Below are 18139 nucleotides of genomic sequence, written 5' to 3' on the forward strand. Positions count from 1 at the left end.
ATGTCTTGTTTTTCATAGATTTTAAGATTTTCTCTTTCTTTGTGTTCTTATCTGTGTCTTGTCACTTTTAGCTTTCTGGTTTCCATAGCTTCCTCTTTCAGCTTCTGGGGGTTTCTCTGTGTATCTCTCTCTCCATATTCATCCCATTTTAAAGGACTCCAGAAAGAGAACCAAGACCCACCCTGGGTTATGCCTCACTGCAGTAATCCAATCAAAAAGTCCCACCCACAATAGGTTCACACCCATAAGAATGGACCAGCTCCACAGACATGATTTTCTAAGATCCATCCAGCATCAGACTGTCACAGCATCTTCTTTATTTTACATACAATGCCTAAAAATACTGGTTAATTATATGAAAAAAAACACAAAAAAACGATCTGTTTAAGGAAAATCCAGTACCAAAGACCAAAAGTCTTTTCTATTAACTTTTCCCATTTTTAATCTATTAATAAAACTTATTTTTAAAAACATTTTGCATTCCATGGATACATTTAAATTACCTGACAGCATAATATGACTGCTGTCTTATATAGAAAAAACCTAGCTGAAATACTTTATTTATTTATTCATGTTTTGTTGTTAGACTATTCATGTTGTTGTTGTTGTGTGTGGAGGGGTAATAAAACTCAACCAATCAATAAATGCCTACCTAGAAGATTCCTCAGTAATACAAATTCTGAAAGTAACTACTGACCACTTCAGAAAAAAGAGGGTCAGGGAAGGGTGAAGAAGGACAAAAACAAAAGCCCTCAGCCCAGTAGAAGCTCTGATTCCTTCAAGGAATTATTCCTTCATGAAACTGCGTAGCCTTCATGGGGCTGTAATTAAGGAGTCCTGGCCTCCTCTGGGCAAGCATCCCAAATGGGTCTAGTCAGACCTCCTATCTTAGGACTTTAAAGTTTGAGATGAGTGAAAAAGATCAGAAAAATGATCAGCAGTGGTGCTTCCATCCATTCCTGCCATGTGGATTCGAGAGCTGCCCTCCTTTTTTGGTGAGAGGGGTGCTTTTATGAGCTCTTTCTTTATTTTTTCTTTTATTTTTCCCTTTATTTTTATATTCCTGTATAGCTTTTGGTAAATTAAAGTCTATTTTAAAACTCCATTTAAGTGACACCATGGGTGAAATAAATATAAAACTCTTAAGAGGTTCTTAATAGATCCATTTTGGAAACCTGTTATTTTACATTTTGAGTTTTTTCAAGTGGGTTTCACCTGTATTGTGCTTTTGATTAAGTTTAAGCCTTGGCAGTCATAGTTTGATCTGGGGTCTATCTAAATCTGTATAATAATTTATTATGTACATATGAGAATCCAGTTTTTGTAAAGCAGGAAAGTTCTTATCTGCTTATAGAGCATGTTCAAACAAGGCCGGATGGGAGTTGTATGCAGGGTGGTTAAGTATCTCCTGTGGTCACATATTTGTTAAGTAAAAAGAGTAGATTTAGTTCAAGTTCCCCTTTTTTTGAACTTTCATAATTAAGAAAGAGCTCTCAGTGTATTATTGTTTTGAAATTGCTGTGTGTAATAGGAACTAATGAATCACTTTGTCACTATGAAAACCCTAAAATTAGAATGTTATTTTGCAGAAGCACATTGGCAGTTGTTCTGTTCAAAGTTGTGTAAGTTGCTCTATGTGTGGCTGTTCCATGAACCTTAAGTATCTATATACACACCCTGATTTCAGCCTCTGTGGCTTGGATTGGGGCTCTCTTCCTGTCTGGAGTGCCCCCTCCACTGCTCCTGTGCCTGTTGAAGTCCTAGTCATCTCTCAAGACCAACCCAAACATCACCATCCCCTGGAATGTCCTTAACCACCCAGCAGAATTAGTCACACCATCATGTGGGCTCCCTAATCCCTCCTCCATTCCATTGGAGACTCCATCTCCTCATACAATCATCTATGAGCGAGTTAGGAAAAAGGGAGGCACTGGTACAAAGCTCTGAGCAGAGTAAGTGCTCAACACCTGTAACCAAATGAGATAATCTCCTTAGTGATTGGATCCTCCACTTCCTCATGTATACAGAAAGTCCCTTCAGTAATGTTTCTCAGAACATGTAATATGTTCAGTATTGTCAAGTGTTTTAGTTTGCTAAAAACTGCCAAGGCAATATACCAGAAATGGGTTGAATTTTATAATGGGGATTTATTAACTTAAGCTTATAGTTCTGAGGCTGTGACAGTGTTCAGATTATGGCATCATCAAGAGATGCTTTCTCCCTGAGCTGCAACTGTGGGTGATCAGGCACATGGTGGTGTCCGCTTATCTCTCCCCTGTCCTCTGGGTCTCCTCTCAGCTTCTGTGTTCCTTTGATTTCAGCATCTGGCTCCCAAGGCCTTCTCTCTCAGCCTCTAGGGGGTTTTCTCTGTTTTCGTGGCTCTCTCACTTACAGTTTATAAAGGAATCCAGTAAAGGGATTAAGACTCACCCTGGGTCATGCCCAGGGTGATCAAATGGCCCTTAACTAAATCCAATCTAATAAAAAGGTTCACAAAAGGTTCACACCTACTGGAATGGACTAATTTAAGACCATAATTTTCTGGGATCCACAAAAGACTCAAACTACTACACCAAAAACACAATTACCTGCAGAAAGCTGTTAAAGAAGATTGTAGATATAACAAATCCCCTTTGACTTATTCTTTATTTATTTCAATTTAAATGTTACCAAAAAGCTTTGTATTTTGAATACTCTAATTTTTGTTATTCAAGCATGTCTGTTTTAGAGGGAGTAAGAGAATTTGAATTTAGCAGTCATATTGTAGACTTGTGCTTGAAGAGATGTATGTTCTGCTTTTTTGTTTTTTGGAGTTTTTTTCCTCCTAACTTGAAAACAAATCTGCCACAATTTGAAGTTAGGCATGCCCATGCTCATCTTTTGATAAATGAAAGTTCAAATATTATTCGCTAGTGTTACCAGACAAAGGTGTTACCAGACAACAAAGGGAGAGAGGGGAGACAGATAGAGAAATGAAAAAAAATACATATATATATATATATAGTCATTGATTGTGACAACTGCTGCAGAAGAAATTAAGAGGGTGGTATGGTGGAGTGTGCCTAGTATTAGAGCCTTTTTAGGTAGGTTGTATGTGAAAACCTTCCATAGGAGGCTACATTTCACCTGAGCCCCAAAGGAAAGTCTTCAGTGATCTATCCTAAACATGTTTGGCATATATGCATAGTTTACCACTTTTCAAATTGTTAACCAGTTTGTGTATTGCAGGGGTTCACTAGTAAATGTTTAAACACAAAGCTCTGAAATGTGGTGCTTGCTTATTTCCATGGTGTAAATATTCTCATCATGGCTGACTTCAAGCTGTTAAGATGATGTTAGTGAAATATAACTGGGAAGAGATATCCAGAATCACCTCTTGGGAACCAGAGCAAGCCAGCTTGAGTGGGCTCTGACACACCACTATATCTGTCTCTCCCTCCAGACTATTCTCCAAGGTAGGTAATAAATCTTTTTGGTCAATGATTTTATGCAAGTGCATGTACCTACTAAATCTAAATCCATTGTTGTTAGTATTATTATTATCAAGTACAGAATCCCAAGGTAATATGAATGGGAATAAGTGATACTTTACTATTGTATGTGCTTCTTGGAATTCAATCATGAAAATATTTATAAAGGTACTAACGTTCAGTGTAATACTGATTCTTATCATAAATCAAAAGATTTTAATTAATTTAGGAAAAAAAGAAGGATGTATGTCCAAATCTACAAACATATACCCTACACATCAATACTAAGTCAGGTGCAATATTGGAAAGGAAAATGAAATTTAGACAGGCTATAGTTTCTACTAAGACAAAGAAGAAACTGAAGGTTATATTTCAGATATGGTGATGAGAAAAAGACTTGTCATCCCTAACACCCAATAAAAAGGGGGCATGATTTTATTCTCTGGCCATGCCTCTGTTTACTTCGTTTAACTAGGACAGAATCTTATACAGAAAAGATACTACTGAGTTTTGATGATTCTTCATCTTGGTGGTTATTTTCAGAGACCTTGATACAGAAATTGTAGATGATAAACTTAAAAAATTGCATACCTAAGAAAAACTCATGATATTTATGATCAAAGGAATTTCAAATTGATTTTCCAGAAGGATCTACACACATCAGAATATTCTCTGGGTATCTGAGAGATGCTAGAACTACTTATTCCCCATATCTCCAAGCTCAGATGATTTTCATCATGCACTCCTTGTTAGCTGAAATTTTATCCTTAGAAAGCACAGGAAACGAAAGATCGATTCAACCTTTTTGCTATTGAGAGGTGGGCTCTAATTCCCCTCCACTTGAAATTGAGCCAGACTTAGAGACTTGCATGGCCAATAGAATGAAGTAGAAGTGACATTCTGGGCTTCTAAGGCTGGGTCTCACACCCCTCTCCATGAGCTTTGAGCCACCATATAAGAAGCCTGACTGTCCTAAGACCACTGTGCTGGAGAGGTCACATGGGAGCACCCCAGTTGACAGCCTCTGCTGATCCTAGCCTTTCCTATGAGGGAAGCTGCCTTATATAGTGCAAACCCTTTCATCTGCTGAGTGACTTCTGTCAATGCCACTTGAGATAAAAGAATCACCAGATGAGCACCTTCCTGCCTGCCTTTCTTTTGTAAAAGGTTTTTTAGGGGTAGTAGAGAGTCGTACCTAAGATCATAAACTCTGAAGCCAGAATGTCTGAATATGAATTTTGGTTTCACCTGCTGTCTTATTCTGGGCGGGTTACTCAACTTCTCTATGCCTCTGTTAAGTCAGGTGTAAAATGGTAATAATAATAACTCATCTCAGACTTGTGAGTTAGTACATGTGAAGTGCTTAGAGCGGTACCTGGCATATAATAAACACGACACACGTTAGCTGTTATTATTTTGTATGCTTGTAAGTGCCAAATTTAATAATTTTATTTTAAAATTTATATTTAGAACTTAACACTTTCTTCTTTATTAATCCATAGCATCTTAGTGCAGATTAGCATATGGGCCCTCGTTGATCTTCTTTTGAAATTATTTACTTCATTTTTGTGTATGTTTATTGAAATAATATGTGCTAACTTTAGGAAATTTTGAAAAGGTTAAAAAAAACATAAAGAGAAAGCAAAAGGTGTCAATAATCCTACCATACTTCTAGTATCCACTCCTGGTAATATTTCGACATATTTCTTTCTAGAGTATTCTATATTTGAAATACCAGCTGAGGTAATATTATGTATATATGTGGTTTAAATCCTTTCTTCTACTTTTTACATTTATGTTACAAGCATCTTTCAGGTTGTTAGGAAGCACCATAATGTAGCAATACCTCTGATGTTGGACATTTAGCAGTTTTAAGTTTCCATGACCATTAATAATAATGAAATGATTATTTTGCATATAAATCGTTGCCTGGATTGCAAATAGTTTCTACTTAATAGATTCATAGAAGGGAAAGTACGTATCAAAAGAAAATATATTTTCAAGTACATCCAAGAAGTTTGAACTAATTAGCTTTCCAGTGTATGAGGATGTTGGTTTTACCATATCCTCATTTAACTGAGTATCATTCAAAATGTCTTTGCTAATTTGACAAGGGGAAAAAAATCGTATTTTATTTGCGTTTGTTTGTTTATTTGCATTTGTTTAAGGTTGGACATTTTTCTAATATGTTAATTAACAATATATTTTATCTTGTCAAATGTCTGCGTGACTTTGTTTAGCTATTTGGGTGTTTATGATTATTTTGCAATGAATGAGTCAGACTTTTCAATCTGAAATCAAATTAGCTACAGGCAATTTTTGACTGAGGCAAAAGAAAAGATAAAGAATACAGCTTTTTACACTCTGCTCCTTAGAACCCTGTGGGCTCCATGGAGGTGTACCAGGGGCTCCTGGAGTTACCAGCGGGTGAAGCTGCAACCCTGGGTCTCTGCTCCCCTTTCCTGCTTCAATTGGAGGGTCCTACTCCTATCTACTTTATATCCTAGTTTGTACACAGGATTTTATTTAAGAAAGGATCACTTGGCTAATAAAGTTTTGAAAATAAATCTGGACTAATGTTTTCAAATACTTGTATTTATAGTGTAAATATAATATAGTATAAGGATCACTTGAGAAACTTGTTAAAAATGCGGATTCCTGAACCTGCCCTGGACTCTGTAGGCAGGGCCAGGGAATCTGCATTGTAATCTGATGCTAGGTTACCTCGTGTGGTCAGTCCAAGAACCACACTTTGGGAAACATTGCTGTCTGTTTTTTCCCAAAGTGTAGGATTTACAAGATGATCCTAAGTGGTGTCTAAGGTGATCTTGTTTGTCATTAAAAAAAATTTATTGGCATGACAATAAATAAAAGAGTATCACATATGATGAAAGTTTGTCCTTTGCCATTCTCTTTCAGTCCTTCTGAATACATCAAGAGGAAGTCTCACTTCAGTGCTAGTATGTTTTAACCTTTCTAAGACATGTTACTCTACCTTTTAACAAAGACAAATAGGCCTTAGGCTCAGAATTTTTAGTAGGTAATATAACAAGTTGAATTTCAATAGAATTATTTTGTTTTGTTTTTTGTTTTTTGTTTATTTTTATGATTATCTTCTAATTATGAAAAGCTATATTGCAGTCTTAATTATGGTAATGATGGTAAGATTTCTTCAAAGATAAGCACAAAGATAAAAATACAGGGTAGTGATAGAGGTGATAGGAGGATGTGGCAAAAATAATGATGTTGAAATCAAATGAATGAAATTTTTGATTCACTGCTTTGGAACATAGGCTGCTGTCCAGAAAGAATAGATCTGCGCCCAGAGTGGGAGGGGTTGGGGGGCAGGTGTGGAAGTGGCTAAGAAGCTTTGGGAGCAGCACTGAGACACTATGTTCTTGGTGGAGGGGCAAAGAAGAAAACTCCTCTTTCTTCATAGTTTACCTTGTGGCTCACACTGCCAGTCATTTTAACAGGGGCCATGTGCTTTGCTGTTATTCCTACAAATGATTCAGGTTACAACAGAACAACTTATGTCTATCTTCAGCACACATACGTGGTTCTTTTAGAAACTAAAGAGTACTAAGGCTTGCCAACAGGCAACCCAATATTTGGCAGAAGGTTAAAGATGCTGCCTTGAGAAGTTACAGACAGTTTCCTCCAGTCACTTCTCCAATGCTTTGGAAGGAAAAACATCACTGACTCACCATACCATGTAACTGGCACTCTAAGAGAGTTTTGTAATGGGTTCCATTTAGAGCTTGATAGAGGCTATTTTATTATTGACTTAGAAGTTTTCAGTTAAAAGCCAAATTCACTTAAATATTATGGATTTGAAAAAGCTGATTCTAAACCAATGACCATGGCATTTTCTGATTGAGTGTTAGTATCCCTACAGGAGGTGTTATTTACAATGCTAGCATTTTCTCTTGCACAACAATCATTTATCTTACTAGCTGTAGTCTGCCCTATTATTTAACTTACTGAACAGATTCTGCTTTGTTAAAATGTTAAATAATTTTCTTTAGTAATAAAAATTTTAAGTGGAGAATATTGGCCATGACATATTAATAAAAGAGTTATTCTTCTATTCTTATTTGTATGTATGTATAGATAAGAATTACAAGGGAAATAACTATTACAGTCCTATAATAATTCATCATTTTTATCTCCAATGCAAACTCACTTCCAATTTGTCTTCCCTTTGTAGATCATTCTCTTTGAAGTTGGACATCTTCTAGGGCTCTGTGTGGCTCACTCTAGAACTCTGGAGAGATTACAGACTTGAGTTAGGCCTTCTTGTTATAGAAAATTATTTGGCACATCAGTTTTCCATTCTTTCCTTCCATCCTTGGGAATGCCATGTCCTGAATAGGAAAAAGTCATCTTCCTTGCTCCTACCCTTTTACGCTGCAGTGTGGGATGGCTACTGTGCTGGCAGACTGGCCTTGGTGATTCTCCATTTTGTTGAAGCTTGGTCCCCTAGGGCATGTGAGGGTACATCGTCATTCTTTAGAGACCTTGCCTTCAGGATTTGGGGTGGTAGAGGATGAGGGAAAAAGACCTTTACTTACTCAGTGTTATCAAAAGCAATGGTCATGTAATGTCTTGAGCCTGGTATTGTGGTGGGATATGCACTCACTGTACTAAACAGTCTTCATAGTGAAGAAATGTTTACACTATGGTAACATCTGTGCACACATGGTAGAAAACTCATGTTCACAGTGTGGCAGAAATGCAAACATTGTCCCCCTCAGCAAATTTGTGGATGAACTAAAAGGTAACCCTCAATTTTGTTGACTTCTTTGGTTTTCCATCTGAGAGGCTTGAATGTTTGAAGAAATGGGGTTCCTATGGCATTTGATAATGATAATTGGAAGCAAGAGTAGATGGGGCAGGTTCTATGGGTGTGGTACCAGAACTGTTACAAAATGCTTCCAGCTGTTGTTTCAGAGGAATTGTCCCTAACCACTCATATGTGATTCTCCTATTTCTATCAGTGGGTAGATGAGCTGAGGTTGATGGATTCATTAGAAAGTTTCCACTGAACTTGTCTGCTATGATTTCTCTTTCCCCAAGGGTGTGGCACAGCTTTATTTCTCCTTCCTCCACACATTCCTCTGCTGCCCTCATTCCTCCCATTAGGACATTGAAGATTACTCAGCAGGAGAAGGTGATGCACACTGCTTGATTTTTAAACAGGAGAAACCCTCCTGTCAGAGATAAATCCTGTGGCGTGTAGGTGGCTGTAAGTCTGAAGTGAAATGTCAGTATGGCATTTCAGCACTTGCAGTAGGAGTCCCCAAAGGCCCAATAAATCGCATAGTAAGGCACAGAATATGGCTTTGAAATATAGTCTGAGCAGCTGATTCTGCTTTACCACACCCAAGGACAAGTACGTTCTGAAGCAGCTATAACCAAAATGAAAAAAAGCTTCTGGAGAAATAAGGTTTGGAAGACTACGCTGGGAGTTATTACAAGAAAGAACCTATTCTTTAGCTAGTCTCTAGCCAGGTACAAGGGCACTTGAGGCTGGTGCAAGAAAGAACTAAGCATGAAACCTTTTTTTTTCCTTTCTCATTCTGGGACCTTGATAACCTAGACTAACCCTAAAACCTATGGGTCTACAAGGAATCTATGTTATATAAATGGACCAGAATATGTGACATCTCCAAGGGTCAGGAACACCTATTGTAAATGGGATTGTAATACACATACTTCCAGTCCTCCTTAGGCAATGTCAGACAGTGCATAGTATTCAGTGTCTCTGAAGAATGGGGTGACAATCTGCTAAGACTGGTACTTTAAGGGAGAGGCATTGATGAAAAAGAAGTGTTGTCATAAAAACAACAACAACAACAAAAAAAACCCAAGCATGGTCAATTGGTTTACTCCTTGGCTGGAATTTGGGGAATGGCTGCCCTTTAGAGCTTGACTCCAGTCTTCTTTTTGGTATTTGCCTGATCTTAACTCTTTTTTTTTTTTAATAATCCTTTTATGTTTAATCTTTATGGTCTTCTTCAGTATTTTTTTCCCCCTTCTTCTTTATTTTCTTTTAAATTTTACATTTAAAAAATATGAGGTCCCCATATACCCCCACCCCACCCACTCCACCCCTCCCCCATCAACAAACTCTTCCATCATTGTGGCACATCCACTGCATCTGGGGAATACATTCTGGGGAACCGCTGCAGCACATGGGCAGTGATTTTAACTCTTGAACCTCTTGCTCCACTCCTCTGAGTTCCTGGTGTCTTACATTCTCCTTGGAGTTAGCACCACTACTAGCCTCCCCTACCTGTTCCTTATGCTCCAAAAACTGATAAATTTACAGGAAAATCTTAGGCAATTCTTTAGGGTCCTTATGAGAAACTGCATTTTGATTAGTGTACCAAATAAAAATTTTAAAAAGCCATATGAATGCCACTGGTTTAAAAGCAAAGGGGTACAAATGCTTTGTGTCATATTTCTAGGAAAAGTGTTTTTTACTTCATGGTCAGCCAAGAACTCCAGCTGATTTCAGCTGCTGTTATTTGGTATATGCAACAAAAAGAAAGAAAAAAAAAAGGATTTTCCAAAGAATTTTGTTATCAGTAATGTTATTCAGCCTGGCATCGTACATTTGACAATATCAAAAGAGATAATATCGTATGAATGTAACAGGGAACAGAAAGCAGCTCTGTTTGATGATTCGACCAGAAAAAACAAATATTACATGGAGCTACCTGAAGCAACCTGACTACGTTAGACTCTTGGTCCTCGGTACACATTACAATTTTGCCCCAGTGAAGAAATTAAAAAGAGAAAGGCTACTTGGGCTTTCAGAAAAGAGACCTTATCCTTTTCAATTATATCTGATTTATGAACTGTTTAAACTATTTCCCAAAGTCTGCCTTCATAGCCTCTAGCCTGTCTGATAAACACTGCACAAAAATTCTGCTGGCTTGCAAAATCTGACTGTTACGTGACTGAAGTCCCCTTTTGGACCCTGGGAGGAAGGAACACTGAAGTCTCCAAAGAGCTGCTGGTGACAAATGTCTACCACATTTCCTGGTGGCAGGGAACAAAAGCAAGACCTGAAAGAGAAAACATACACGCTGTGGAATCCTTTCTCCTTCAGCTCCTCTGAAGCCAAAAGCTGACCGTTCAACTTTTTATTACACCCCTACCCCCCTCAGCCATTCTCCCTCTCAAGTTGTATCTGTTCTCCAGAAATATATCCTTTTTGGTTTTAACCTAGATTGAATTATAGAAAACAAACGGGGGAAGTTCCCAGGCCCACGGTTTTCTCACAGCCAGGAAGGGCGTGGGGGAGGGGACATGGACTCTTTCTCCTCCCTCCCTTCAACCTTCTTTTCAAAAGCAAATTCTTTTAAAAAATATAGAGAGGGTATAACTCAGCAGTCATCTGGCAATGGGCGAGTACGATCATCTTTCAAAATAATAATGACGCCAAACTTTGGAGAAAGAGGAAACCACTGCCTTTGTTCCAAAGACCCTGCAAAGTAGATAAATATCTCTCAAGGCATAAATACAAAGACTTTTTTAGAGCCTGTCCATCTGCTAGTCTAGACTTATAGGAAGGCATCATAAAACTGTTATTTTCAATGGGCCAAATTCTCTTCCAATGCAACCCTATCTGCCTCTGAACTGAAATTAATCCCAGTTTTTGAATGGATTTGGCAACCTTAGGCTGATTCTTTTCCTATTCATCTGATATAGATCTTGATTAAGGTAGCATTAACAAGGGTTTTAAATGATTTTTGCTTGTGTGCTTAGTTTCTATCAAGAAAAAGGTCTTCTACCCAAGTTAGCCAAGGGGACAATTTCTCAGGCTCTGCTGAAAAAGGCTTTGGATATGAGATGGTGTGAGTGTCTGGTTGGAAGTGCAGCTTTCCCCCCATTGGGTCCTATTTCTCAGTCTTAGAGGGTATTTGGTGGCACCTCTATGCCCCCTGCACAAAGCACCAGTTAGTATCATTTGCAATATTAGTGTGTTGGCTCAAAAGAGACATAGCATATTATTCCACAGAGTGTGGTATGAGAGCATCTGGGAATTATGAGGCCATTTATGAGTAACATCCCTGGTGGACACATGAGATCAGCCTTCTTCCCGGTCCTTGCTACAACTGAGGAGCTGGGGGCGGATGAGATGGACAGAGGTGGACTGTGTGGTGTGGCAGCTGGATCACTTGGCCACATTTAGACCCTCTGCACCATCTGTTGGTGAAGTATCCAAAGGCAATTAGCCCAGGACAAACCTGGCTTCCTGTTTGTAAGAAATTATTTATGAATTATTTAAGAAGGGCTCTAAAGTGTCCTTGGGCATCAAGTAAATGTTAAGCCAAAAAAATTTTTTTGAAGGTGCTGGGGATTGAATCCAGGACTTCGTACGTGGGAAGTAGGCACTCAACCACTTGAACTACATCCACTCCCCCAAACAACGCAATGAAGCATTTAAAATATATGAATCTGAATCACATGGCATTAATTTTGCCAGAATGATTTGTGAACTATAAAATACCAAAGAGTAAAGTTTTTGGCATTTGTTTTCTAATATAGAAGAGAACAAAGTTTTTATGTATCCTCCCTGGATTCTCAATAACACTGTCAAGTTTTAATACTTTCTGAGAAAACTAGAAGATCAGTTGCTTCTTTTGATTATCCAGGGTAGAGCATTTTATTATGAAGAAGTGGGCCCAATGCTAGGAAACTTCCCTTTTGCTACAAGCTCTTTCAGTGATTTCGGGTGGGGATAGACTCTCCTGGTTGTCTGGGCCTCAGTCTTTCTTTTTATGGGGAGGACTGTTGGAACTTGACACTCACTGCCCTGACCTAGGAGCTATAAGGAGTGAAGACAATGTGGGCATGGAATGGGCTTTAATGTGCTATGTGACTTTCTTCTTTCTCTAAAGGTCCTGTGCAAAGTGTGTGAGCAGAAAGAGGAAGAGTGGAGTGTGTGTGTGTGTGTGTGTGTGTGTGTATTTGGTTTGGAGGCAAAGGTGGTCAGGGACAGGAGGACTATTGCAAGTTTCAATTCTTTCCAGTAATTAGAAGCCTCCTTTTGCCAAAACAGGGAGGAAGGTAGCTAAGGTGTTCTTTAAGACACAGATAAGTGCTCTTTTCAACTTGTTTCCTATTGACTTTTCAACCAGGAAAGCCACTCTTTCAGATGAATGTGGCAATTACCCTGTGAAGATGTGTCTCTATTCAAAGGTGAGAAGTAGTACTGATGCTGAAGTGGTCTCGTAAGGAATGACCTGACACAGGGAAGACAAATTACTTAATAATTAAACATAATTCTGATCAACCTGCAGTGGTTGCTGGGAGAACTGTTAAGAAGGATTCCAAACGTGAACCCAAACCAGCTCCATAGTGAAGTGTCATGATCAATTTTTAATGCCTATCATAATTGTGAAATGATGAGTAGTGGCCTTTTGCCATGTTGGTATCATCACTATAGTGGCACATAAAAAAGACAGCATAATCAGATAGAGCTGGCTTCAAATGATATCTCCAAAATGGGTGAGCTGGTGATTTTGAGCAAGTGACTTAACCTCTCTGAGTTCAGTTTCATTTTCTACAAAGTGTAGATAATAATAATACCTTCCTTGTGGACTTTTTCTAATGCTTAAGGAAGATAATACATGTTTACTCTTTCTTATAATTGTGACTCATAAAAGGTGGCTACTGTCAAGTGAGAAGGCTGTGGAGTAGAGATATGTGGTCTACACTTGCACCATTCACTTTTAAAAAAATTAGTTTATTGAAGTATATCACTCATACATAAAACTATAAATGTATAATAATAGTTGTGAACTTACAAAACAAACATATATAACATCATACAGGACTCTCATAACTCACCCTACCACCAATACTTGCATTGTTGTTAAACCGTTTTAACCAATAACTAAAGATGAAGATGTGGGATGGGAGGGCAAGGGGAGAGTTAGGATACTGGGGGAGGCCCATGAGGTCACTCTCAGAGGGCTCTCTTGTGACATGGAGTGCCCAAGTTCCAGCTCCCTATTCTTTGATGGCTTTGGAACAATTTCCTTATTGCCTGAAACATCACAGGATTACATTGCATCATCTTTTCAGGGAAGGCAGAGAGGTACCATTCAGAAATGGTGGGGGGGAAGCTTCACTCAGGTCATTGAATGGACTTTGGAAAGCAGCATCGCCGTGACCACTACTGGGCAGTGTGAATCTCAGTGTTAAGGGGATGGCTGATCCCCTCTGAAACTCTGTGGGATGGAGAGAAAGGGATTCCTTGTTTTGGTTACATTATCATCGTCATAATTCAGGGCTAAGATGACCTCTCTGGTAAGGGATGCTGATTTAGGGATCATCTCTCTGAAGTTCTTTTGATATGTAAATTATGCTAATTTGTCTGGGAGCATCTGAATTCCCCATTGTCCATTCTATTGTTCCTCCCAGACTTGGATTTTCCCTTAGGCACAGAGTGAGGGCAGGGGCTGTCTCGGTTTCCACCAAGGAGGGAGACTCATCACTCACCTCATAACCAGTAATGAAAGAATCCCCTACACACTCAGGACCATGACTAAGTAATGTCTACATTACAAAACACCCCAGGTTTGATGTTCTCGGTTTGTTTCTCTATAGTTGTCAGTAAAATCCTAAAAAGGAAAAGGTTTGAGGCTAGGTGAGGGGTATGGAAGGGACAGAAGGGGGAAAACCAGTGACCTGGCCCATTTCCAAACTGGCTCCATTTCCAGAGAAATCAGGGACCCAAGTCCATGAGGCAGAAGGCTGGCGAGTTCAGCAGGTACCCTGGACACAGAGTGAGAAATGCTGTGCTTGGGCAGAGAAACTGCTGGGATCTTCCTAGCTGGGGGCCCTCATTGACCAATCCCCTTCCTAAGAGTTTGAAACCCCCTCCCATAACTGCAAAGGATACGTCATCTAAAAAGTTAGACTCACCCCAGCAGTCACACACAGGCCTTGGTGAACCTTCTAACATTCCACTTTCTGTTCAGGTCCTAACTGACCAATCTCTACTGCTGCTGTTCTTGTGGAATGACTTTCAGTTGCACAACTTTCTGCAATCTGAACAAACACAGGGAAATCTTTGTGAAGCTTTACTTTAGAATGTTTGTGATGGACAGGTATCTTTTCCCTAACATGTTTCCATTTCAAGTGCAGTACATTGGATAGTCTAACATAAATGCGAGTAGGAAGAGTGTCTGGTTTTCTCTCCCTGGTTTTCTCCTCCCTTCTTCTTCCTCCTCCTTGGAAGATGAGATGGAGCACCAAGGCAGTGAGGAGTTCAAAAAAATATTTTTCTCTTTTGCAAACCCATTTCAGGCAAATCCTATGATAGGAATTGAGAGATCACATTTAGAAAAGCCTATCAGCTTAAACCCTTCAGTTAATAAATATCTCAAGCACTGTAATTTATAGATGATGGGATTATAATATTCCAGTCTCTATTTGGGCTCTGCTTTCCCAACTCTCAGGGGTAATGAGATGAGCAATGACTTAATATTTGTTCAAGGCCCTGAAGAAAAGCAATGTCAAAAATCCTTACGTATTGACCTCACATTGCTCTCCTGCTGAATTCTCTTTAAGTGAGAAAAAGGAAGGAGAGAGAAAAAGGAAGGAGGTCGTGGCAGAAACGACCTAAGCAACCCTGTCCACTTCTCCCCAAAACTCCAGAGCTCAGGAGGAGGATAGGAAGAGCCTGGGCATGATAGTGCTTGTTCAGAATGGTTCTTACTGTGGGCCTGGTCCTAAGTGGGGCAGGTGCTTGGCAGGACTCGCCTCAGTGACCTCTGGCTCCTTCTGGAAGAGTCCCCTTTACCCTGACACCCAGAACCTTCCTGATGCTCCTTCTCCAGTACCTTTCAGCACAGTCAACTCCCGGCTCTCTCCACTTTCCTTCCCATATTCACACCATAGCATGAAAAATTCTCTGCCTTCCATACCATTCCCTCAAGATCCAGCTAGATGACTGCTTAAGTAATTTGGCCCAGGGAGTTAATCACTGCTGATATCTTGACTTTTTCAAGAGTCATTACAATGACGTGAAGAAATACAAAAAACACCACAACAAAATGATAATGAACATATCCCCTAACAAGTCCTGACCATGGGTGGACTTGTGCAAAGTCCAGACATTGTTTAATCCATCCTCACAACAGCCCTATGAGTGGGAATTATTATCTTCATTTTACATATGAAGGAGATAGGATAGGAGTGGTTCATTAACTTACCCAAAGCCACACAGCTAGTAAGCATCTGAGTGGATACACAAAAATCCTTAGGATTTTTAGGTTATCAGCTCTAGGGTTTTAGGTAGCCTAAATCCCCAAATGTAGAAGGAGATAATAACTGTTTATTAAATTGAATAGAATTGAATTGTTTGCTGTGTGATTTAGGGAAGTCTGATTTTTCGGGACAAACATCTTACATTTAGCAAATAACAAAGTAGTGAATATTATTTGTATTTAAACCCTATAGCTGGATCAAGGGTGTTTTAATTTCCGGGCTGCGAAAACAAATGACATACCATGGGTTCGCTTAACAAAAGGAATTTATTGGCTCTTGGTTTCAGAGGCTGTGCTTCCTCCAAGGCTCAGTATCTTCTGGCTGGCGGGCAATCTTTGGGGTTCCTTGGCTTATCTATCACATGGCAATATACATGTCAGTGACTTCTTTTTCTTTTAGCAGCTCCCTGTGACTTCTCTTTCTGCATCCAATTTTCTTGGTGTATAAGGACTTCAACCATATAGGATTAAGACCCACTCTCATCTGGTTTGGGCACACCTTATCTAATAACATCTTCAAAGGTCCTATCTACAAATGGGTTCACAGCCACAGGGCCAGGGATTGGGACCTGAACAAAGGGGAAGGTAATTTGGGGGCTGAACTACTCCACTTATTCAATGGAGTTATTGAATGGTCTTTTCTTCTGTGGTCTTTGAAATCATAGAACATAAACAACAGGCATCTGACTACATGGAAGGCTATCCTTTCCTGATAACTGTTTTAGAAAATCTTAGCAGCAGCAAACAAATGATCAAGCCTTTACCAAGTACACGGGTTTATAGGGTGTAGGGAGAAGTAAGGAGCCTGTCTTCAAGGAATTTGATGTATACTTTGACAGAAAGGAGAAGGACTTCAGAGAATTTCCCATGTCTGGTTTTCTCTTTAGGCACACTCCTGAGAGTTGGGAAACTCTGAAAGTGAATAAAAGGGGAACTCAGGACTCCTTCATGGCATTTTGAGGACACACGAATTCCTGCTTTGCTAGTGGTGAATTTCACATGTCCCTCGTTGTCAAGAAAGTGAGGCAATTCCAAAGGAATGTGGCATTGTAATACATCTAGCAGGAAACCCCCCCAGACAGTTCCTTTTCCTTCTGGAGTTAGGAGACGAAGTGGAAAAGTGAAATGTTCACACTGCAAGGCTTCCAGCTGAGTTTTTACAAGCAAAGGCTGATTTAAAACGTTGACTTAACGTGGTATCACAGTACGTGGACGTTTCCTGAGGGTCTGTGCATAGCAAGCAGCAATCCCACTGATTATGGGTTGAATCATGTTCCCCTTAAAGATGTGTTCAAGTCCTAGTCCTCCATCCTGGGGGTGTGAGCTCATTTGTATGGGATCTTTGAAGGTCCTATCAAGAACAGAAGAAACTGCAGCCAGGTGGACCTTAGTCTAATATGATGGGAGTCCTTAAAAGCAGAGGACACAGAAGGAGGAGGAAACAGAAGACTGGCTGGAGAGAGACGGCTCTGTGATAGAGGCAGAGATTGAGTGATGATTGCTGGCAAGCCACCACCAGAATGCGACAGGCCTCAAAGAAATTCCTGTTGTTGAAGTCATCTGGTCTGTGGTACTTTGTTACAGCTGTCCTGGCAAACTAAGACACCGACAGATCTTACCTCAATCCTATTCTTTATCTCCTAATGGACCTCCTTAAAGTCAGTTTAACTCAAAGAACATTAATTGCAGAAAAATTCTGAGACACATGTACTGTATGGGTGTGGGGAATTCAAAGATTAAAAAGATATGTCAGGGAATGGAGGTGGCGCAAGCCATTGGGCACCTCCCTCCCACATAAGAGGTCCTGGTTCAGTTCTGGGTGCCTCCTAAAAAGAAGACAAGCACAAAATGAATGGACACAGAGAGCAGACAGCAAGTGCTAACAATGAGGGAATGAGGTGGGTGGGAATAAATAAAATAAATCTTAAAAAATAAAAATATGCCAGCTGTAGGGGTCCTCCACCCCCAGCCCTTTCCAGAGAAGGGTTCCTGGCTCCCCAGGGGATGAAGCTTAGAATGCCTTTGGTTCTTGGTTTCCTCTCTGCAGCAGGTGGATCCTTTTAGAAATCCACAAAGGGACCATGGTGCCCTCTTCAGTCCGACATGGCAGGAGCCCTAGGAGCTGGTGTGGGACTAGGTCCTGTCCACTTTGTGATTCCCTCCATGCACTGTTCCTCTGAACAGACACAAAGTGAACTCAAAGGAAGATTCCTGAAGTTCTTTGACTTAAAGGCCTGTAGATACCACAGAGCAATGCCCATCAGGTCTGGGAATTGTGATTTCATCTGATTAATTCATCCCCACACACCACACACATGAGAAGGGTCAACGCCTGAAAGTTCTTCTCCCTGACTCCTCTTTCCTCAGCCTTTCCTG

Source organism: Dasypus novemcinctus, chromosome 7 (assembly GCF_030445035.2).
Source record: "Dasypus novemcinctus isolate mDasNov1 chromosome 7, mDasNov1.1.hap2, whole genome shotgun sequence".
NCBI classification, from domain to species: domain Eukaryota; kingdom Metazoa; phylum Chordata; class Mammalia; order Cingulata; family Dasypodidae; genus Dasypus; species Dasypus novemcinctus.